The sequence below is a fragment of the Phascolarctos cinereus genome, unplaced genomic scaffold, assembly GCF_003287225.1.
Source record: "Phascolarctos cinereus isolate Bilbo 61053 unplaced genomic scaffold, phaCin_HiC Scaffold_4;HRSCAF=312, whole genome shotgun sequence".
Taxonomy (NCBI): domain Eukaryota; kingdom Metazoa; phylum Chordata; class Mammalia; order Diprotodontia; family Phascolarctidae; genus Phascolarctos; species Phascolarctos cinereus.
The window spans coordinates 643,635,124-643,659,979 of NW_027555847.1; the positions used below are offsets into that span (position 1 = coordinate 643,635,124).

Consider the following 24,856-nt stretch of genomic DNA (forward strand, 5'->3'; position numbering starts at 1 on the left):
TTCAAGGGTTCAAAGTCCGAATCTCACTGACATAGCAACACCTATAGACTGACAGCACTGAAAATCATGGGGTGAGGAAAATATTAATTTTCTGAAGGCAATCCAGTATTGGATTGAATTAGATTGAACAGAAAAGTATCTTCTGTTCAACCCTGGGCTCAGTTTGTTATCCCAACCATATCAAATGTACATATTGATGAATGAACTAGTCCTACAAGGTGTCCATCAAAATATATATGAATCCAGGTAGTAGATATTTCTTTCCCTCTCCTGTGTGGATAAAATACCCAAGCTCCTTTAGGAGGGTGACACAGTGTCTTGGGTCTTATAGGAATCAATAGTCAGTGACAAATGTAGACCTCACCACCTGAGGGAATCTCTCTGACTTTAACTCTGTGCTGGACCTACCCTATTCCAGCTATTACAGGCCAAAGTCTTATGTGCCCTGGATCAATCCCACAATTTTTCCCAAAATATTTCTTAAATTTTAACATAAGCTGATCAGCACCAGAGGAAAGACCTGAGGCAATAAAAGGCACCAGGGAGTACTGCTTGGCTCTTTAAATCCCCAAGACTTCCATGACTTTTTTTTTTTCTTGGCAGCTACAGGAGCTTCTTTGGAATTTGCTGTAAGCTTTCTTCATCTTTCTATCCACTTTGGAGGTGTCTGAAGACTCACGGAACAGCACATTCCCTGCTGCACAACCCAAACTTGAGCACACCCTTCTTCAATTCATGGTAGCACTGTGGCTTAATGAGCTGCTTGCTGAAGATTGCTTGTCCCTATTGCCTGAGCCAAGGTCAGACACACACAGCCTTACCTTTTGCCTAACTTTCATCTGCATGGGTATATTCTATAAGCACATACTGCTGGTGGGGCTTGGAATGGGAAGGGGGGGGCAATAAGAATATCAGCAATTCTTCCGTCAGCCCAGGACATGAGCCACTGTCTGTTGATATACGATAGGCAGTATCTCATCATTCTTAAAGGGGTAAAGGAGCCAGTATTTCTTTGGGATACATGCTTCTAAAGGTGCACTGTACTTTATCACCACACTCTGGAACATGTTGGTATCTTCAAGGAGTGGCCCTGACTGTTCAAAGCTAGGTTTCTCTTTATGTGGTGGGTCTTTTTCCTTTACTGTTGCCATGAGAAGACTGCAGAATGATCTCCTGATTCTCATCACTGCTGCCACCTATATCTTCTAGTGATGGAATGTCACTGCCACTTATAAAACTCTGCTTGTTCCTATACGTTCTGGGCATCTTGGTTCCATCTACCATCAGATTTCTCATTGCTGGTCTTCCTCTGGTTAGAATGGCTATGGTATCTGTCCTGGGTCACCATTTCTCTGCTACCTATGTTCTTCCAGGTGCTCCCTCTTTTGCCTTTCTTCTTCCTCTCTAGGGATGGTTTTCATAGTTCTGTTTCACCTTGACAAGATAGTAAGGGCTGAGCCTTCTCTTAACTCAAGAGATCTGCTTCTTCTCCCAAAGAAATTTGTTGATCCTTTTGTTTGGTGATCTGCAGCTGCCAGTGTGGGTTCTGAGAAGGGAGTGTGGGGTCAACAGATGGAGTCAGGGAAGCAAGAGTGACTTTGCCCGGCTCACCAGGCTCCAGCCTCCTAAGAAGCCACAGCCAGTAAGAGCAGAGCATGGGGTCTGGCCACCATTTCTCCAGGTTAGTCCTAAGTAGTTCCTCTCCTGCTCAGGCTTCAGGGCCTCAAGGCTGGAGAAGATGGTCTTTTTATCTCATCGAAGACACAAGGGCCTGCTCCTCACTTCATTTTCCTCAGCAGCTTCGATTCTTCCCTAACCCCACCCTTCTTAAAGGGCCAGAACTTGTCAAAAGAAAAGGACGCAACCCCACCCTCGGCTGATATATGAACAGGTTGGCCAGCATGTGTTTTATGTCTAGCTTGATATTGAAAACCAGATCATTGAACAGGGTTTGTTCTGTTCTATTTTGACCAATGGATACAATTTCTATAAGTCATATTCTACTTTTCAGAAATTCCATGAGAGCTTGCTAAAGGCCCACTTGTTCTCTACTCATGTTTATTTGGGTAGCTCTTGATTAATGTTTAGCTAATGGCCAAAGATTCTTGGAGAGAGGCAAGAATAAGCATAGTTCAGGAGTTACTGGACCTTGGTCTTTTGTTGCTGACCCTCATTAATCTAACTTAGAGAAGGTTAGTCTTTGGGCTGGCCACATTGTTTGAATGCCAAATGTAAACTTGCCTAAAAGACTGTTTTACAGAGAACACAAGGAAGGCGGCACCCACATGGTGGTCAGAAGAGAGATACAAGGAAACTCTCAAGTTCTCTCTGAAGAATTTTGGAATTGATTGCTGACATGGCAGATGCTGGCGAAGGACTGCCCAGCATGGTGTGACCATATCAAAGAAGGTGCTGTGTTCTGAGAAAAGCAGAATTGAAGTAGCTCAAAAGAGACTCTAGGCACACATACAGAGAATCCACCCCAAATGTTCCCATGGACTATTTGTGCCCAGCGTGGGGTAGAGCATTTTTAGCTTATACTAGTCTGATCAGCCACACTAACTTGACTAACAGTGGTGCCATTTTGGTTCCCTTTAAGAACAAAGGACAACCAAACCAAGCAGTCCTTAATATCCACATATTTTCTGCACATTTCTGTTCCCTTCTGGATATTTTGTACGTCAGGAACTCTCAGTAATCTAAAAATGATATCCCCTCTAGCTATTAGTCTGTCTACTTTTCCCATCTTCACTGGTTCTACTTTCTAAGAGCATGGTATCATGATATTGGGAGGTCAGAATGCAGTGGGTTCCACCAACCTCAATTGGAAAAAATAACTTGCAGCAATTGCCAAAAAAATCCCTATTTCCTTCTATTGGCAGTCCTCCTCATTTTCTTCCTTGAGGGGATGGCTTTGTTTCCTAGGCTCTCACCAAACTTTCTTTTAACTGGTTTCACCCTCCACTGGTTTTCTGCTTTGAGAACTCATTTTTTCACTATCTTTCCCCTTAAAACTTCACAAAACAGCCTTATTATTAAACAGATATTGCAACCATATCTCCATTTGACAAATGTTACTGACTAAAATGACTCAAAAGTAGGGAAGTTTTGGTCTCCTGGTAGGTGCTAACTTTGGTTAAACTTCTGGATTAAGGTACTAGAGTTGATGTATGGTATTAATCCTGTTCATTTCCCACTGATTTTAATTCTAATAATTCAGGGTTATTGTATATCATGTGTTTCCCCCATGATTCAATTTCTTAAATTTTTGATGCCTGTGTCAGCACTTCATACAGTCTGACTGGTCAGAGTTAATGATCAAATTTAACATTAGCCTCAGTCTTTTTCCTATCCAACTCCCTACCATTCTTCAGGAAATTATTTGGTGATATCTAATAACTACCAATTTCTTCAAAGAAAAATACCCTCTATAGAGGGATAAGACTTCTGTTGACTAAAGTCCTCCTTCCTGGCCCACGTTGTCCTCTGAAAGCTCTTTAAACTTGGAGCTGATAAACTTTAAGCAGTACTTTGGTGTGAGGTTGAAGTCTTTCACATTCTGTATAAGACTTTCAACCAGACAAGCTTCAGAGACCTGGAAGTTTAATGTAGGAAAGAACACTTTGGTGATGACAGCTGTTTTCTTGCTCAAGGACACCAAATATTCTCTAGATTATGAACTTCACCTTTATTTATAAGGTGCTTCAGATAGATGCTATTGTCTTCTGGTACAGAAGCATTCAGGCTTGAACAGTGCAATGATCACTACTAGCCCCTACTTTATGAGAGCATGGGTTTGAGGTCTTGGTTACCTATGTGACATCACTTGTTTCCAAAGCCAGCTTATCCTGAGAATTATTGGGCTCTTTGAATGAGAATCTCCAGCAGTAGGAAAAGTTCTAGAGTCACTTAGTCAAAAGCCATGTCTGACCACAAATCTCCCCTTATAGTATCTCCAAGAAGTTATCCTCCAGACACTGAGGTCCTTCATCCACTCCCCAGCAAGCAGAAAAATAGGCTATCGGCCAAATTTGGGCACTGATTATCTTTTGGAAGTCTTTCTTGTAAGCCCAAATGTCTGATTTATTATTCCTAGTACTGCCTCTTAGGGCCAAGCAGAATAAGGCTAATTTGCATGGGTCTATATATACTAAAAGTAAACTGTGTTGTTAGTGTCTGTCTCTCCACAGCCTATAGTCTGCAGTCCTCACCATGCTGTCACTTTCTCCTCTGAAAACTCTCCAGCTTACCTCAATCCTGAAAATCTCCCCTAGACATAAGCACCATATTCTCATTAGTCTTTGCCCAAGCCAAAGATAAGTGGGACCATAACCTCCCTCATTCTGAAAGTTATGCCTTTATTATTCTATCAGCATAGAAGTAACAGTTTAAAACTAATTCCAGTGACCTTATGGTCCACTAAAACAACCAGATTCTTTTCTCTTGATCTGGCTATGCCTCCCATTTTCTAATCCAGTATAAAACTTTAAGATTTCCTTCTAAATGGATCTATTTGAGTCTTTTTTTAAATCCTAATAATTGCTTCTACTGTTTCCCTCAATCCTGGCCCAATTTTTTTTTCAATTTTGAAAGTAATACACTCATGGATTTTCTCATGAGAATGCTGAACAGAGGATTATCCCACCCACATTTATCTAGTCAGGTCTTTAGAAGTATAAATTTCTATGGACACTTGCTAAAATCTGAGTTGGTAGGTGTAAATTTTGTAGATGTCTTAGTCATAAACCACTAGCTCATCTAGTCTCAGTGATTCCTCTTGAGTCAATTTGTCCAGTTAACACTCTTAAGTTTACATTGTTTCACACCTGTACTCTATTGGTTAATATAGACTTCTAAGCAAGGGGGTGTTTTGTTTTCCTAGATTATATATCCTAGGGTACTCCTGGTTCTTTTGTACCTGTTCCATGTTGGATTTCTATTCCATGTGGTATATTTTTCAGCTGATGGAACATTTTACCCTTTAAGACTATTGATCAGACTGGTAAGATTCTAAACAAACTTAGCCCTTTTCACAATCTGTCCCTGGCTTAGCATTCTATCTCACTTCTCATTTTATCAATACTCATAAATCCCAAATGCCATTCTCATGGCAACTTGTTAAATGTATGAACTTTCCCTGTTTGCCTCTATTCCAAAGCCCCTCCAGTTCTTAAGCCTGTTTCCTGAAGGTGTCACTTCTAGCCCAGAGACTAATCCTAGAACTATTTCTTAGGTTTTTTCTAGTAGTATTTATCCTTCATGAATTGCCAGGTATATGGAATGGCTATTAAATTTAAATCTTACTAGTCTATTCTAGAAGTTCAAAAGGATCTTGTCTATCTTGACAATTCAACACCTTCATAGGTGGGTATTCAAGTGAGAGACCTGTGAAGGAAAGATTTATCCATCCCAGGATATGAATCAATAGTAAGGATGGAGTAGAAAGACATAAGATTGAGGGGTCTGGATATTTCATTACTTCTCAGTTGGAGCTAGTGTTGGAACTTGGGTTCCAACAAAGAATTAGGGGTAGGTGTATAGGTAAATGACTATAGATATAAGCATAGACCATCTAGGGTACAGCTCTTAACATGTATTTTTTTTTCCTGGGAGTTCCGTGAATCTACCTGAATCCCTGAGCTGCTTGTGCATTTCAACATATGTTTTCATTTGCCACATCCCTCTCAAAAAATGACACCAATAACCCCATATCTATAGTTACATGTGTTACAAAAGGTATATAACTCCTAATGGTCCTCAAACAAAAAATCCATTGTGCTTCTAGTTCTTCCATCCCAAGAGTAGAAAGGGTGTGTATTGATGGGAAATTGAGCTGAACATGACTAGGTCTAGGTAGTTTATATTCACAAACATTCAATTACTTCACTCAAGTTGTCATTTATTGGCACAATTGGACAAAATATTTCCTAATTGCTTTAATTTCTTCAGTAGTGATTTTTACCCTTATTTTTGATACTGGATAGTTTTTTTAATCAAATTAACCAATGGCTTATCTTACTGGGTTTTTTGTTTTACCCCCATAGAACCAGCTCCTAGTTTTATTTATTAGCTCAGTTTTTATTTTTACTTTTAATTTTATTGATCTCACCTTTTAATTTTCAGGATTTCCAATTTGAAGGTCAATTGGGGATTTTTAATTCTAGTTTGTTTTTTTCCCCTTAGTTGCATGCCCAATTCATCAATTCTTCCTACGGAATTTCTTAGCTTTTTCTCCCTTTTTACCACAGGATTCTTGGGTCTTTTTTTTCCTGTGTTCTGTGGCTGCCCCATTGCGGGGCTCCCCTTGTCTTCCTACTGCTATGGGGCTTCCTTCCCTATGTTTCCACAAGATTCTAGCAGTGTTCTGTTCGGCCATGGACTCTAGATGAAGGAGACTACAGTTGATTCTCATTCTTTATCAGGTCCATGGTTAGAGCTTTAGTGGAAATGACAGATGAATCTAGGCTCCTCTAGGTCCTGACATTTCTCCACCTCATAACCCTTTTAACAAAAGAGTTTAAAAAAAAAACACTGGTACTTAATGTGTACCTTCGAGTTCATTGCTTAAGTGAAGATGTGGTCTGCCAGTAGACAATCTGAAAGCTTTTTCTATTCTCTTCTCAGAATCTGATCAAGGATTTTGCCTATGTTCATGTGTTAGCAGATTTTAGAGAAGAGAATCTTATGGATGAGTAACTCTTAGTAAGAATGAGCAATTGCATTTGATTAACCTCGGTGATAATCTCTAACCCTATCTTTGACAGGAAAATTCCTATTTCAAGACTTCAAAAAATCTCAAAGTACAGCTTTCTTAGAGAATGGTAAATACAGAAGGTTTTCTAACACCTAACACTTCACAAACACTAAAATTAAAATAGAAAACAACCCTTGTTTTCCAGTTGTGCTTAGTGGTGTCAACCTGACTTCAAGAGAAAATAGCCGGTAGAGCAGAATTAAGGCCTTTAATTAGGGTCAGTGAGTTGCAGCACAAGGTGCTACACAGCAAATGCTGGGGTACCCAAGAAAGGGGGCTGGGAACAGGGTTAATATAGTGTACTAAGGCAGAGGGAGGGGGGAGGCACAATTGGAAAGGGTTAGGGGCATCTCACAATTTCACGAGGTATGTTGTTTTGCATAACAAGCAAAAGTCCCTAGAAGACAGCTTTGGGAAGCCGTGGAGGAGGAGAGTTTGGGACACTTACAAATTGAGGCTCAGAGCAACAAGGTCTGGTCAGCCCCAGGCAACACATTGGCTCAGGAACAGGAAACAAATGTCATCAGCTTCTGTAGCTTTGTAGTCGGCTGTGTTTGTCAGTGCCATACTTGACCAGGATGGTATTGATTCTTTGGTAGGATTGAAGATGTTTTACTCAAGTCGACAGCTCCTGGTCTTCAGAGTCGTAGGCAGGAAGAATTTAACAAATGACTCCTAGGACCTGAAATGAAACAGTCTGAGAAAAGGCTTTGCAAGGGAAAGAAGATCCTATCAGGGAGGAGAGAGATCTCAGCTGCTCAAAGGGAAGTGGGAAAAGAGTGAGCATTTCTGGAGGCTTTTGGATGAGAATGGCGTTAAGGGAGAGAACATGTATAGACACAATAACCAAAGTAGCAGGACGCTCAAGAAAGTCTTGAGCCCCAAGGTCTTGAGTCTGTGGCTTCTGCTTGAGGTTGTCCTTGAGCTTGATTGGTTATATGGTTTCTGGCAGCTACAGGCATCTCCAAATTCAGCTAGAGTTCACGTAAAGGATCACTGGTATATTAAGTAGCTTTGGGTTTCAGAAGCCTTCTAATTGGCTGGTCGACTCCATTGTCCTATTCCCTTGTGAGGAAGGGGGAGGTTCTAATGTCTAATGTAGTCATTACAGAGCTCATGTCCACAACTTCAACTTACCTGCCCATTCATTTCCTCTGGGCTCCTTAACAGTACTTGTTTACCTGAAGAAGGTGATGGTAAACTGTAATGGCAATTTAAGCCAAGTTAAGTGGTTTTTTTTTGGGGGGGTTGGTCTCCTTGCTGTGGAGACTTTATTCATATTTTGTAGATGTTTATATGTTTCTTGCTCAATCACTTGAACTACAATCAAATGTATTTTCATGCAGCATTTCCTCTTGATGTTTTTTTAAATTTTCTCTGGATGAGATAAAAGAATGCAAGGACCTCTCTGATTATGAAGAGTTACATCTTGAATTACAGCTAGGTCACATTCAAGGATAATGAATCCCATAAGTCATGTATGTATTTGAATTAATGTTATTCAATGTTATAAAAAAAACATGGTAATTGTTCCAGCCCAATGCAAATGTGTAATGTGAATTTGATAATGTAACCACTTCACGGGGTTTGTCCACACTAATGGGGATTATAAATAGGGGAGGAAGGAGGAAAACAAAGGCTTCCAAAGTATAAACTGTATTTGAGAAGGCAGAGGGAAATCTGAACCCTAGTCACACTTGGTGTGAGAAATAGCAGTTACTTGACTACTGCAGTTTTTAGCCATTAGGCAAGTCAGTGAAAGGTCCCTACCACCACTGCACTACATGTTGTCCTTTGTCTTCCAGTTTGTGCAACCCTTTGGACAAATATTCTGGAGAAATGTTATAGTCAACTGCTATTTATCTGGATGCTCTTGGGTGAGAGTTTCTGACAGGTGTTCTAACTGGTTACTTGTCCAAAGGCACATGCAACAAGCTGCTGAGATCAACTGATCTCTTCTGTGGATATATTTAGCTGAATGCAGTGATCTTCCACTTCTGTTTATGGAAAACTCTTATGTTACTCTCTGTTTATGGAAAACTCTTATGTCACTCTCTGCTGCCTTTCAACTTCCTACTGATACCTGCCAGTAAACTTTAAACTGTTTTTTTAATTCTAGAATTGTGATCTTCATGGGTTGAGTTTCCTTCTGAAGAAAACTGCCTTTGTAATTGTAAATCCACCATTCTAAAGCTTTTCTCTGCTCCAGATTCATACAGCCAACAAACCAGTCAGGAAGAACTAGTTTCAAGTCCTTTTTGGATTGATTCCATGTACTAGCAAAACTGCCTTGATTAACCTTATAAATAGAACTATTAATGAAGTATCTTTGCTTACCTGCCTTTGCATGCCCCCCAATTATGGGGCAAAACCAAAGAAATATGCCTGGTCCAGTCTGTGATTCTAGCCTGTTCTCAGATTCTCAATAACATAAAAAGTCTACTGGTGTTTGATATGCCTACCTCTGACTCCTCACTGACAACAGATCTTGGTCTTTTTGACCATATCTTACCACAGTTAGCACACGCTGTGAAGGCAAGAAAGTACACCATTATTTAGACCTACAGAAGGAAGCCACACTTGAGGCAGCAGAAACAGGTCTGGAAATGGTTGAAACCTGGGACTTTTGAATTGTTTGGAGAGAGTTTTTTCATCTGTTACAATATCTTTATTAAGACTTTTTAGTCTACTGATAATCTACTGGCTGGCAATGCCCAAATTGGGTTTAGCTTCCAGAAGTCAGGAAACATGAGCTACTGTGGTAATCAAAGAGAGCTCATTGGCCTGGATAAAGATGTCTGTCTTATTTGGGCCTGAATGAAAAGCTGCTGCTACCATGAATATCCTATTTGAAACTTAACTGATCAGTCCATCCAGCCTCTACAGAAATATAAAGAGTTTCCAGCTGGAAAAGTAGTACCAGATGGTGTCTGGAGTTGTAGTAAATGAAGAGGTCTAGAGTTTTGGGGGTGCTGGGAACCCCAAGATCACAGTACCAGGCCCTGCCTGAAAGAATTAAACTCAAATCTTCTTCCAGCCAGAGGAAAAGTTTACTAGTGATTAAAACACATAGGCCAGGTGATGCCCGAAAGGATGGGTGGGCATGAGAAAGTCTCAGCCTTTTGGGCTTGAGATTATCTGGCCCTAATGAGGGCCGAGGGGGAGATCTTACATACTAAAATGACTCTGGGTAATCAAGGGAGGGTCTTGGGAAAAGGGTGTGGATGAGAATTCTGATTGGAAGGTCTGAGAGATTGAGTAGACAATGGGAGTAGATAACAAAATCAAAGAGGTGGGGCCTAGGGCTTTCAAAGGGAGATAAAGGGATGAAGAACCTAAACTGGGAGCCAGATTCCCTTTAGGGCAAGGGGCAAAGACCTCAACTTGGGCCACACCCCATCAGTAAATGGTACCTTGGAATCCCAGGGATTAGAGGTGTAAGGGAAGACAAGAATAGTTTTTCATAGTTATTATACTTATTTTCTTTACTGCTGGCAGAATTGAATTGGGCCTCAAGGTTTTGATGGGAATGTAACAGTATCTTCATGTGGATTCCCTTGAAGCAGCAGGGGAGAATAAGGCTCTGAGTTGACTAACTCTTTAAATAGTAGAAACTGGACATCACAAGAGAAGTGTAGTTTCCCAGTCACATCTACCAAGAATAGATGTCAGAGGTATTCAAGAGACGTGAGTGAAGTTTTCAATAACTTCTTGCTCTTGAATTTCATCTTGTCTTCCCCATGACCTCAGGAGATTCCTCCACTGACATTGCCAATTGTGAGCATTGAACCATCCTAGAAGTGATGTGTTTATAGAGAGCCACAATTTCATTTCAGAGGACGCAATGTTGAGCCATAAATGGGGCTGGGCCTGGGAAGCAAGTTGGACAAATACTCTAAGTCTTTTACTCTATGAAAATAAAAGCTGTAATTTTCACCTGTGTGGGAGTAGACATGGCCATCCTGGAACAGAGTCTTTTCTAGTACCTAGGAGCTAAGGGGGGCATCTAGAGACAGGGGGGGGTAGCCTTACAGCTACCTCTCATTGGAGGTAGATTAAAAGCACTCCTGTGGCCTGGTTTACTTTGTGAAAAAGGAATAGGGAATTATGACTTAGTGGAACTATTTGCTTTCCATGAGCCTTAAAGTTATTAGACTGCCTTTGAACAGAAATGAGCCTATCCTAATACAGGCTAGGTTTCATGGTTACTTCTTTAAAATCCCTATTTCACTTCCTTCCTAAATGTTGAGTAAAGAAGGAATGGAAAGGCTTTCCACCCTTAGGGAGGAAGACCTTCCTACAAGATTAATGGGAAGATAAGGAATCCAGGAGCTTATTGGAATGTTGTAGATTCCAGGAAACCCAAGTAGCAAGGATGCTATGGATAGTGGAGTTTGGCATGGTTTTTTACAGTGGTGAGAGCTTCATATTTTTCATCTTCCTGTAGAGCCTCACTGGAGAAGATTATCTTGTGTATAAGCATGTACTTCTATGTAGTTGTCATGGGTGGTGGCTTGCTCTCAATATTCTGAGCCTGACAGTTCAGTCCAAATGTTGTAGGAAGTTTCTACCAACTTATGTCTGTGCTATTTCAACTAAGTAACTTCCTTTCTGGAATTGACTATGGAAGTTGGATGAGGGTGTCAATTTAGTCACTGTATGGTATATTGTACTGGCCCTTTCTCCAGAGTTTGGTTTTGCAACTATGGTCTTCATCTGGAATCTAAGGAGGTCTTTCCTTCATTTGGTCAGTTGATCTTGTAGCAAATGTTATTCAGGGCTAAGCTGAAAAGTAAGGGCTCTTCAGGATTTTAGAGAGCCTACAAGGGAGCAGAACCTTTGATAGTCAATCCTAAAGCCTAAATTAGCACTATCTAGTGACAAACCAGGCCCCAGGAGGGCCTTCTGAATTCATGAATTCCCCTCACTCATTTGCTTTGTTAGCATGAACCCCTTTAGGCTATTCATGTACAATCTAAAATCTGATCTCATTAGATAAAAACCCTAGGGTTCATCTTCACATGTGGCCAGGTAAGACCCACAATGGTTTCTGAGCATCTATCTCCACTGTGAGGACTGTTCAAAAAGTGACCAGAAAACTTTTGCTTGGATGTCTCCCCTTCCTTCACTTCTTTGAGTGAGGTGTAGGGGTAAACATACTTTTTTAATAGCTTAAGAGACTGGCAAAAAAAAAAATGGATGCTTTGTGTGGTTACTCTGGGGTCCAATCCGAAGAACAAAGCTAATTTTGTCCATCCCAGGCTGAAGAACCTACCAAGACCTAACGTGACTAATGATGCCTGGTAACACTGAAAAGTGTAAAACAGTTGAGGTCAGAACCTAGACAAAACTGCAAAAACAGATATAGGCCCCAAATTAATCTATCTCATGAGGGTAAGGGAGCCAGAAAAAGAGGGAAACATTGCCTTTGGGGCCCTTTCTCCTCTAGGGATGCAGTTAACCCATAAGTAACAAAACCAGCAGTCCTAAATCTGAAGGTAAAGGGGTAGGTAAGAGAATGCAGTTTATATCATTTAATGACAGCCAGGGTCACTGGCTCTCTTAGAGTCAGCACCTTAACATGGGCCCAGCATTTTCTTCCCTTGTGCTCTGTAGCACAGGGGAATTGAATTGAGGTTGCTGAGGAGAAGTGGCTAAACATATAGTGAAGATTGTATGTGTTCATTGGGTCTGGTCATCATGAATTGAGTTACAGAGTAAGTCCAGCTCAAGCCTTCCCTATCTTTCCTCCAATAAAGGCTTTCATTATTCAGGAAAGGGACTCATATTATGACTTGTGGCCTTAAAATCTTCTAGTGATTCTCAGGTTGGTTTCAATTCTTTTCTGGAGAAACTACTTTTCCAATTAAATTTAGGATTGGAGATGTTTCTAGTAGTTATATGTAAGATGTGTGGGTTCAAACTAAGAAGAAAAGAGTTTAAAAAGTTGGTCTTAAGATGTTGAGTATGTTGGATCCATCTTAAGACTATATGCATATAAAATCATGCTAATGGCATAAGACATAAAATTTTTAGCTGTTTTTGGCATACTTCTTTGCAAAAGGCCTGTTACAGGTAGCACAGGTGCCTCCCAGGTTGTCAGTCTAAGCAATGGCTCAGAGAAACTTCACCTTCATCTTCATCTAACTTGCTGGAGGATGGCATCTGAACCAGAGGTACTTCTTCCAATAAGTTGTGGAAGCTGTGATCACATCGATTTTTGTGACTGGACCTTGAGTTCCAGATTAAGCAACTGGACCTAGATTTTATACTTCAGGATTCCTTGGGGTTTTTATTTTGTTTTAGTCTGGACACTTGTCTTTCTCCAGTGTTGTAGAACTTATTATTCTCCAAGGTATTTCAAAGATGACTCGGGCTGATGAATTGTGGGCATCAGATATTCTATTGCCCCAGAATCTCTAGTTGGGTGTTTTGAGTTAAATCTAAGGAGTGAGTGCCCTGGATAAATTAGAAAAGGCAGGAAAAAAACATTGCTGAAAGGAAACCAATTCTAAGAAATATTCTTGAACACCCACCATCCCATGCTATCTAAGTAGCCACTCATTTTGGTCTACCTTATATTTACAGCTTTAAAAAAAATGCTTTTTGTCCTCCTTCACTATCTTCTCTTTCTTGGCTCCTAACCACTTAGATCAAGAAACTGAAGGCACGCAGAACCACACTGCAAAATGTATGCTAACTTCTGTATATCTTTTAATCATGTAGTCGTGGTGTTCATCCTTCATTTTCAAAAAGTACCAATGACATCACAATGTTGGTATGCATCCAGCTGTGGCTGATCAGATTAATAGGAGCTTGGGAGTTTCTACTATGGGTCAGGCACAAATAGTCCATGTGAACTTTTGGGATGGAGATGTCTCTAGATTTGTACATCTCGCCTTTCCCTTGTGTTACTGTATTCTGCTTTGCTCATGGAGTATAGCACTTTCTTTGCAGACATACCATGCTGGGGCAGTCCTGCATCAGCATCTTCCGTATCTCACAATCAATATTAAAGCTCTTCAGAGAGACCTTGAGACTATCCTTGTACCAATTCTTCCTACCTCTGTGTGAATGTTTGCCTTTTGTGAGTTCTCTTTAAAAAGAAAAAAAAGTTAGGCAAAGGTACATACATATGTTTGGAATTCAAACAATGTGGCCAGCCCATCAGTTGTACTCTCTGAAGCAGAATTTGAATGCTTGGCAGTTCAGTTCAACAGAAAACTTCAGTGATGTCTGGCACCTTATCCTGTTGGGTAATCTTCAGAATCTTCCTAAGACAATTCAAATAGAAGCAGTTTAATTTCGTTTTGGTACAGTGCTGGTAGGTTGTCTAGGTTTCACAGGCATACAACATTAAGGTTATTTTAATGACATAAGCATAAAGGTGAAGTCCCTATGCATCTGCATATGTCTGCTTGGTCAACTTTCTCCCCCCTCCCTTTTTCCATATCAAAATTTCTCTTTTGTCCTCAGAATTTCTTTCTTGGGACCTCTCTATTCCTCCTGGTCTGAGGAATGCAATAAGATCTTAGTTTGTTGGATGCTACCAATGTTTGTTGCAAAGCTTTCTTAAAATCTAGGGTGTAGGTTAGACTGTCAACTTTCCTCTTCTTGCATCAGAAATCTGATGCCACTTTTTGAAATAAGCTTCTCCTTTTGTGATGTAACTTTCCCTACCTTCTCATTTTAAGATCTACTACAGACATAGGCTACAGACAACTTTTGTTCTAAGACTACAGTTCTTGGGTAAGTAAGAAATGCCAATTACAGTGTTCTGACATGGTGGCTTACTTGGCAGGTGAGACTGCCAGGTCCATCTAAGAATAGAAGGTTTATCCATGGATCACACGAGTGTGCTTCTGGATAACTTTTAATTACTGTTACAGTTTATCGTATGCTGCCTCTTGTAACTCTTGGTTTTCTCTTCTTCCCCATACCCCCTACACCCCTACCTTGGTATTAGAACAAAAGCATAAAAGAGGGGCAGACTTGGAACAATCCTCGTTCTCCATCAGGCTACAAAACTGCATCTTTTATTAAGATCATTCATATTATTTAGTTAAAAATAACACTTGGTTGTCCTTTCTCTCAGAGGACAAAATGACATCGATATGTGGGGGGGTCAAGGTAGTGTGTCTGTAGGTGATCGGACCAATATGAGCTTGGTGGAAGGCTTTACCATAAGTCAGGCACAAATAGTCCATGTGAACATTTGGAATGGAAATATCTAAATTTCCACATTTCATGTTTCTTTTGAAACTACCGCAAACTTCTTTGGAGCCACTGCAATTCTGCTTTGCTCAGAGAACACAGCACCTTCTTTGTGTGCATGCTATGTTAGATGGTTTTGTGCCAGTGTCTCCCATCTCTCACAATCAATCGATACTAAATTTCTTCAGAGAGACCTTGAGAATCTATTGCTTCTTCTGATCTGTGTGAGGTCTCCACAAAATAGCCGTAGGCCAACATACATTTGTTAATTGAACAACATAACCAGCCCATCAGAGTTGTGCTTTCTGCAGGAGATTCTGAATGCTGGCAATTCAGCTCAAGAAAGGACCTTGGCATCCAGTACCTTATTCTGCCATGTTATCTTCAGAATCTTCCTAAGATAATTCAAATGGAAGTGATTCCATCTCCTAGTATGGTGCTGGTGGTAGACTGTCCAGGTTTCACAGGAATACAACGAGGTCAGTATAACAGCTCTATAGACCTTCAGTTTGGTAGGCAGCCTGATACCTCTTCTCTCTACACTTTTCTTTGGAGCCTCCCGAATACTGAGCTAGCTCTGGCAATGTGTGCATGAACCCCATGATCTTATATGTGTATATCCCTAGAAAGTATGCTGCCTATATAAGTGAACCATAACCATAGCTTTCAAAATTTCTCCATTTGCTGTAATTGGTTCCCAGGTATGGATGGTACAGTACTGGCTGGTGGAGAACCTGTTTTCTGAGTGTTGTCAGGCCAAATTTGGCACAAGCTGCAGAGAATCCATACTCTGATCTCGGCCTCAGAGGCTTCATTGAATCCATAATCATTTGCAAGCAAAAAGTTGCACACCAACTTTGTCTCCACTTTAGTTTTGGCGTGTAGCCTTTTCAAGTTAAATAATTTACCATCAGTATAGTAGCTGACCTTGATACCATTTTTAGCCTTGTTGAAGGCATCAATAACAATACTGAAAATATTCCAAAAATTATGGGAAGTAAGCACTACTGTGTGAAAATAATGAGAACGTCATCCAGTTTTCAGAACTCGTGCAAGCATGCCATCATGAAACTGGTATACAATAATGACGAACTTCTCTGGGCAAACAAATTTTGCCATGATCTTCCATAAGATCTCATGACTGGCCTTGGTCAGGTTGACAAATGGTATGTACAGAACTCTGTTCTACTCCTGGACATTTCTCCTGGAGTTGTTGCACAGCAAACATCATAATCAAGCATTCCTCTGATGCCACACTGACTCCCTGGTAAATGATCATCTTCATCAGACCATTATGGAAGAGTCTGGCAAGAATCTTTCTGGCAATGAGTAAGACCTCCCTGTGATTTTTGTGTGATAGCCAAGAGGGCCTCCTCTTTTCCTTGTGATAGAGGTGTAAGATTTAGTCTATGCTACCAAACACATGGAAGTTAAAGGGCATGAACGTGCCTTAGCAATGGAGAAACTTAGAAAATTGACTTGGGACAAAAAATACCCATTCTGTTGGAGCTACTCACTGCTTCAGACTCAATAGCATAGAGAAAAGAGTACTGTTTCTGGAGTCGAGGCTAAAGTCAAGTCTAAATCCTGCTTCTGATGTCTTCTGTGACCACAGAAATTACTTCTGTGGACTTCACTTTTCTTATCAGTAAATAAAGATAGTTGCTCTAAATGCCTGGGAATTTTCTGCCGGGTATGTCATGAGTGCCATGATCCTACTGAAAAGATGTCTCCTTGAACCAGTGGTACCATTCTAATCTCCAAAGCAGAATTTGAATCTCCACACTGCATTCAGTGGAGTTTACATAGTATTCTGTACTAGAAAGCTCTGGGCTGCCTGTTCCCAGAAACTTGGGTAACTAGACTAAAGGTCATACTGCATTTCTTCTCTATTCTTTGTAGCTTCTTGCTTAGGCCTGATGGAACTGCTAGGTTCAGGTTATGAAGTTCCAGGGAATTTTCATTTGGAGCTATTCCAGAGATGACCAGTCAATTCTTTCAATTTTCATGTTGACCTCTGGCTCTAAGAGTTCTAGGCAGGTTTCATTTATAATTAAAATACAATGTGCAAACTTTGTCTGATCATGGCTTGCACAATCTTTCCTTAGTTTCTCTCAACCTGCTTTCCACACTGTAAAAAGTGATTTCTCGTGGTGATCTGTATTTTGGAGAATAGGAGCTCCCCTCTGCCATCCTTCTGGCCAAAGTTCTTCAGAAGGAAAACTCTGATAACTGCATTGAATCTTATCTTGGTCAACCTCCAACCCAGGCCTGAACTTGATTTTATCTTACTTGGGTTTGGATGGGGACAGACTCCCGAGAATGGAGGTGGTATTTCCTTTGCTGGTGGGCAAAAACAGCCCTTGCTGAAGTGATCTAAGGCATGTATTCAAGACCTCACTTTAATAACTCACCTCCTAGTATGTAAACCAATTATGGTTGATTGGCACCCCTTGGGAACACCTGTTCAAAAGGCCTATAAGGCTGTACCCCCAAAATCCCAAATGAGCCAGATCTGAACTAGCCCAGTTTTAGACTGAACTTGCGGGCAATGCATGTCAAGCCAGCTTGAGAAGAAATTAAACTATGGGCACATGCACCCTGATTTTTGTCTTAGAGCAGACTAATAAATTGGGGTACACATCCATTGCTTTTGATATTTCTTATCCTGTTTTCATTCTTGATTTTATTTTAATATTTTTTTTCTTCAGTTTTCTACATGACCCATTCTAACTTCAGGGCCTTCAGGTGAGCTTTTCCATTATCTGTCCTGAGGTAACAATTTTCCTTGCTTTCCCTAACTTAAAAAAAAAAATCCTTACATTTTCCTTTCTGTATCTGTTTCATTTGCTCCAGCTACTCCTGTAGTCATTATGCCCAGGATATTTTTTTTTCCCTGATGCTTTACCTGGACTTCTGTGGTGTTACTATCCTCCTGGCTTTGCCATCTCTCAGATCAATATATTTCCTCTTGGTCCATTTCATCCACTTTGTTGATTGGGGCACCTGGACATGACCAAGTTATGCAATTAATGGCATGACAGGGCCCATCTTTTCCCATGTCTAGTGGCCCACAAAAGGCCCTTCCTTTAAGGGGAATCCAGGGTTGTTCTTAATTTGGGCTCTGCCTCAGATTCTTATCTTCTCCAGGCACCACTACAACCCCCCACCCCTTTCACCTTCATCTCCTGATAGGCTCAGGAGCTATTTTCTTGTTGGGTTCTCAAAACTGGTGTCTCCCTTCACCCACCTGAGGCAGTTTTCTCTAACTGAACCCCTAAAGCCATAGCGTTCAGACAACGCTCCACTTGTGTTGGGTTTGAGTGCTGGTATGCTTGAGTAAGGATACGTCTCTCCAGAGCTCCTCAGGATGCCCTAGATTCCTCTTACCGGTAAGATTCCTGCAGCCACAGTTTCAGAAAAGATTTGGACTGGGTTCTATACTTACTACCAGGATCAAGAGGAGCATATTGGATCAGATCAAAGACTTCATGGGGGATGCCTGTATTCTGCCCTTCGTTCCCTCCCTTCAACTTACCCTTAAGGCTTGTCTGTTCCAGGATCTCCACAGAAATTCAGGGGTTGGATGGAAATTGAGAGAAAAATAGAATTGCCTCTATCCAATGGTACATTTCCAAACCCTGATGCAGTATTTGTAAATCTAGGATCCTCTGTGTTCTAGCACACCATCTTCTTTTGATTCCCTCATTAAATTGTAAGGCCAGTCACCAAGCTCCATCAGGCAAGAAATGACCATAAGAAGTCCTTCATTCAGACAACAAGATTCTAAAAAGGAGAGAAGCTTATCAGGGTTAGGTTATGAAACTTTGAAGGCACCAGAGAGCAACTACAAAGACAAAACTCCCCTTTCTCTCCTCCCTACTACTATGATACATTAATGGCTTTAGATTTTCATATCCATTGAAATCTTGGTAGTTTCCACAGCCAAACATGGATGAAGTGAGAATTAGAACTTAGGGTCATTAGTCATGCCAATAGTCGAACTAAATCAAGATGGCATGATAATTATAGTGGAGATAGCTAGGTAATCTCTATAGCTTCCTTGAATGAGAATGGAAGAGCTGAAAAGTAAATGGAAAATTCAGTGAAATCTCCAGGGATTCATATACATAAAGATAGAGGCTTAGTTGTCCCATGTGAGCAGTTTCAACCTCTCTAGCAATATACATTAATATCCACTTTTGAGAGACTAAAATTGTCCCACCCCTTATGGCCAGAAACCATTTCAATGAAGATGAAGCTTATCTTGGCATACATGAGAAGTAGCTGACATGGTCAGGAGAACTGTCCTTCATGTAAATATTGGTGTTGGTTATTGTGTTTCAAGAAGTTAACAGGAGAAATAACAGTGAAGTATAATGGAGTTGTCAGAACTGAAGTACCCACATGGCTGATTTTGTAACCAAAATTTTGCTGTGGTGGGGCAAGAAGTGTGTGTGGTATCAAAGACAAGACCTCAATCTCTCCGAGTTCCTAACATTACTTCTTTCATTGGATCTCACAATTTTAGAGCAACAGACATGTCAATGTTCAATTCTCTTAATTTTAGCCTAATGCAGAAAAACCTACTTTCTGAAAGAAATATGACATCCTTGAATTGGCAAACAATTCCCAAATGCCACATCGCCTCCAGTTTAGCCTTAACTTAGCACTTGAATCTAACTATCCAACATTTGGGTAGACCTTCTAAGGAGGCAGTTAGCTGAGATCAATAGGCACAGAACCTTTAAACTCTTGAATTTATTAGCCAGTGATTGAAGTTAACGTACCATAGACAAGGGGGCTGAAATAAGAATAGGTTGGGGCTCAACTGTTTCTCAAGGAAACCTCATACAGTTATATCACAGGTCCCCCTCAATCCCTGTAGGGCAGCAACTAATTCATAATGGGGCATGGATTTAACATTAGGGAGATTTTGATTTCTAACTCAAAATCAAGGTTAGTGCCTCACAGGACATAGCTATGACTAAACATGCCAGGATAATAAACTTCAGATCTTTTTTCCCCAATAGGCAAGTATCATTGTACCACTTGGGTATATGACTAGGGATTGTCAGTGCTGTGTGAGAAACAGCTATTGATCTTGTATCTTTACATTTTACTCTGACTTTTATTCTATAGCCCCATATAGCAAACCTCAACCTCTTCTGCCTCTAAGTGAAGAAATTCATGAGTTAGAAAGCTCAATTTGTCTCTTCAAGTTAGATGCCAAAGGTTTAAACTTTCCAACAATCACTATTAATTAAGGAGAAACTCCAAGCTAGTGTTTAGGAGGTTCAATACTCTCATAAAACACTAAAGGACCTATTATCCCAGCACCACCTGCAAATCCAAAGCATTTGTATGTTATCCTTGAGAAACTGATACTGTCCCATCTTAGTCTCATTCTTGCCAATTAAACGTAGTCTTATCTAAGACATATGCACCTATGGGTTGGCTATGCTTGATTCACTTATCAGTAGCCTCAGGATGAAGCTGGGCCTCATGAATCTATAAGGCAGGCATTACTTTAAAATTGAAAGTCTTCTTCCCACGTGTGCCAGACAATTATGATTTTTGTTCTTTGTTTTATACTTACAAGAAGAGTTGCATCTTCTATTCTGGGTCTTTGGGCTATTCAAGGCAGTCAATAGGCCTGCTTTATTGGCTGGTCATGCCTCTGCTAATAAACCATAACCTTACTGGGAGAAATGTGCCTCACTTTACCTTTTCATTAAATGTCACTGTGACAGTTGCAAGAAATAAGACTACCTGGGAAAATAACATGAATCAATTTGCATTTGTTGGAGCATGTTGCCAATATCTTATCCCTAGTTTTAAGAAAGATTAAAATATTCTTGTCTGAAAGTTTCAATTATCAAATGTTTCTTAAAATCTTTATAGGTCAAAGTACAGTATTCTGAAAGTGTAGTCCAATGGTTACAATTGTGTCTACCATGTGAGCTGAAACAGGTTCTGGACTGAGTGCCTCTTTCATGCTGCAAATGTTTTATCTGTTAAAATGTCATGATGTCTTTGGGTGATATTGTTTCCCATAGATGGTGGTAGTAACAGCATAAAACCTGTGGAAATGTCTAGTTTGGTGCTTCTCTTCCCATGATAACTTATCCCCTGAACCATAAAGTGCAGCACAATCTGACACATCATGTAAATGCACCTTACTTTATTTAAAAAAAAATGTTTTAAGCAAATAGTGTTATTGAAAATACTTTCCTAGTCAGGCTTGTTACAAGATGGGTCTCTGCTTAGAAAGTTGGAAAATGACTTCTTTCTATTTCCTCAACCAATGGGTAGTCACTCATCAACGGTTCTAAAATTCCATTGGTCACTCTAGTCACATTTCTTCTTAGTTATTAGCAAGCAGCTACACAAAGACACGTCCATCACTTAGAAAAAACTGCAGTGTGGTTGCAGTTCCATCCCATTTGAGTTACTGAAACTTAGCAAGCTCATCTGACTGATAGTCATGTCTTAATTTGTTTTTGTCTTCCTGAGAAGATAATAGGAAGCTTGATTCACATCTACAGACATGAATTTTTAGTGAACCACTTCACAATTGTCACCATCCACAACTAAGGGCTATAAATTGGCTTCATCCCTACTGTAGCAGAGGTATAATGGTTTGATGCTTCCTCTAAGGAAGATTGAGGCCATTGACTGCTTTATAGATTTGTCATATTTAAAAGGCAGGGGGTATCTTCATGGACCGTTCTGTTCTTGAGGTAGAAAGTGTTAACGGTTAAAATTAAGGTAGATTGGGGCAAAGTAGAATCTCAGCTCCCCCAGCAAAACTAAGATTCTTCCCCCTCAAAAAAAAAAAAAGAGAGAGAGAAGGAACCTCATTTATAGTTGTGAGGAGTACAGAAAATAGGAAGCCTAGCATCAGAAGAAAATGATTGGATAGAAACTGGGAATGAGGGCTAGCAACGACTCCCTCCTTTCCTCCTGTGACTAAAAAATGTTCATTGTCTGAGTCCAACTGCATCTTGCAAGAACAGACATAGCAACGTAGACATTCTTGAAGAATAGCTTGGTGCTGCAAGATATACTAGACCAGACTTCCTGGTGTCTACCGGCCTCCTTCAATAGTAACAAATTTCCTTTTCACAAAAATAGAACAGTGATTAACAGGAGAACTGGATTTCTAAACCTAACTCATTATAGGACAGCTTGAATATCTGAACTAAGTCCAGAGACAAAGAATCATGTCTTTGGCAGATGCAGGACAAAATCAGTCAACTGTAAGTAGAACAAATAAAAGACAGTCTGACCTCAAAAGAAATATGACAATAAGTGTGAACTCTCACTTTTTTTTTTTCTTGCAAGGGTGAGAAATCTGGTTGGCTAGCTCCAGATCAGCTCTCCATAGTCAGAGTGGAGAGGAGTGCTTTCCTACTCATCCTCCAAGTTGGAGCCACTGTATCCCTTCTCCTAGAAAGAATTTTATTGAGGCCAGCATGAGAATAGTTTGAGAGTCTAAGTCTAGAACCTCTACCATATAGATCTATACTGGACCTACAATATTTGCAATTTGAAGAGATTCACTGGACTTGAGTTTAGTGAACATCTCACACCACAAAAGCACTAAATATGAACCAGTTATAAATATAATAATCTTTAAAGGGTGGGGGGGGAGTGAAGTTGGAGAGAAAATCTATACCCATAGATTGGTAAAATTTGTGACTAAATATAATAATCTTTAAAGGGTGGGGGGGGAGTGAAGTTGGAGAGAAAATCTATACCCATAGATTGGTAAAATTTGTGACTAAACAGGATTAAGAGGATCACAACAAAATGAACAAATTTGACAATACAAATTGAAAAGCTTTTGCACATAAAAAATGAAAATGAAAGCTAGAGTAAGAAGGAAAACTCTTAACTAGGAAATGGTTGAAGAAAATTTCCTCAACATAGGAATCCAATTAAAATATACAAGGATGAGTCAGTCTTCATTAGACAAATGACTAAAGGGTACTAACAGGCAGTCTTCCCAAAAAGAAAAGCCAAACTACCAACCATATAGGGGTGAAAATGTACCAATACTCTAGTAAGAGAAAAGCAAATTAAAACAATATTGAGGTTGCACTTGATTCTCAAAAGAGAATCACAGTTGTTGAAGTTGATGTGACAGAATAGGCATAGTAAGACATTGTTGGTGAGTGGAATACAATGTTAACAACTTAGCAATGTCTTGCTACTAACTGATCTTGCCCATCAATTCCCTTGACTGAGACACTTAGTAAGCACAAACTCCTTGTTTCCTTTGCCACCTCAAATTGTGCTGAATCTTTAAGTTTAAATTTAGTTTTTTTATTTTTTTTATTTTTTATCTATTTATTTATTTATTTATTTTTTGAAATTGACATTCTATTTGGGGCAGGGGGAGGGGAAGAAACTGCTAACAATATGCATTGTCCAGCAAACCAAATGTTTTCATTGGCCACTTCCAAAACATTTTTGCCTCTGACTCTACCCTGGGTATCTCATTGTTTGAGGGGGGTAGGTGACCTGCTTCACCATGAATCCTCTGGAATTGTGGATGGTCATTCCGTTGAAAGTTCCTAAGTCTCAGCAGAGTTCTTTTGGTTTTTGAATAAAGTCATATGTAAATTTTTGAAACATCCCCTTCATAGTCTCTTATGGTACCGTGATATTCATCCCATTCATGGACCATTAGATGTGCATCCTCTACACTGTAAACTGAGGTAACTGGACCAGACGTAGAGCTCTTTACCTGGTCTCCTGGACTTCCAGAGGCCATGGCCAGATTAAGAAGAAATGTGAATTTGGATGGGGAAAAAAGTGACCTTTGTTTTCACTGTATATACCTTGACTGAAATGGAGCATTTTCCTCCAGTTGCCCAATGCAGGCCCATGGCCTTCAATGGCCAAGAGCCCCCCAAAAGGCTGAGGACTTAACAAGGGAAGAAACCCTGGCCTCAGGCCTCTCCTAAATCCTTTCTGGTACTGACAAGACAAGTGGCAGCTTCTGCCTTGGTACCCCTGGGCTAGGCAGCTGTGGGTGCTGCAGCATCCCTTCCTGGGGTTGCCCCAGCTCTTCAGCTTCAGAATTTGATGGAAGGGTACCCAGATAGCTATTAGCCCCTTTCTTCAAATAAGGAAACTGAGGCCCCAAATGGAGCAAGGACTTGGATGCCCAAGGTCATAGTGAGTGAAAGAGCCCTCTTTGGCTTTGGGTCAGAGGCCTTCAAACTTCCAAGTACATTGTGCTTGTGTTTCAAATGTGGTCTGAGCCCGCCTGTCTTGCCCTACCTCCTCAGGGCACCTACATCTACTACATCTGAAAAGTGGGACCAGTAGGAGTTCACATTCAATTACCACTACCTGGAGGCCCCAGACTTACAGTGACCCCTGCCTGCTGACCTTCACTCTCTCCCCTGATGCACATGATGGCCCTCCCCTTCTTCTCTGTCACCACCTCTTGGGACAAGTGATAGCTCTGGAACCAGGAACTCCCCTTACCCCACCCCTTCCCAGCTGGGGAAGGACCTGTTTTTTGTAAACCTATTTTCATTTTTAAACATATATATGATTAGTTTTATATGACATCTGCAGTCTTGTCCTTCCATGTGCATGGTTGGGATCGGGGTGGGGGGGTGAGAGGACAAGCCTAAGGATGGAACTGGGAGTTGTATCATCTCTTCCATTCATGGGTCTCTTGTGGCTGCTTCCCCACACCAAGGCCATCAGGACCTCCAGCAGGATAGCTCCCCTGTGTTCCTTTTCAGATGCTCTATATGGAGCTGCATCAAGGAGGTCCTCCCAGGGCTCTTGAGCCTGCATCTTCTGCTCCTTGTGATAGCCACTTTCTCCACTGGCTTTCCTCTTCCTCTTGCCTAGCTGCAT

At 40.6% G+C, this 24,856-nt stretch overlaps 1 pseudogene; it reads right to left on the reverse strand.

Moving 5' to 3' along the window:
* Positions 1-560: 560 nt before the first annotated feature.
* Positions 561-24,856, reverse strand: LOC144456583 (uncharacterized; annotated as a pseudogene).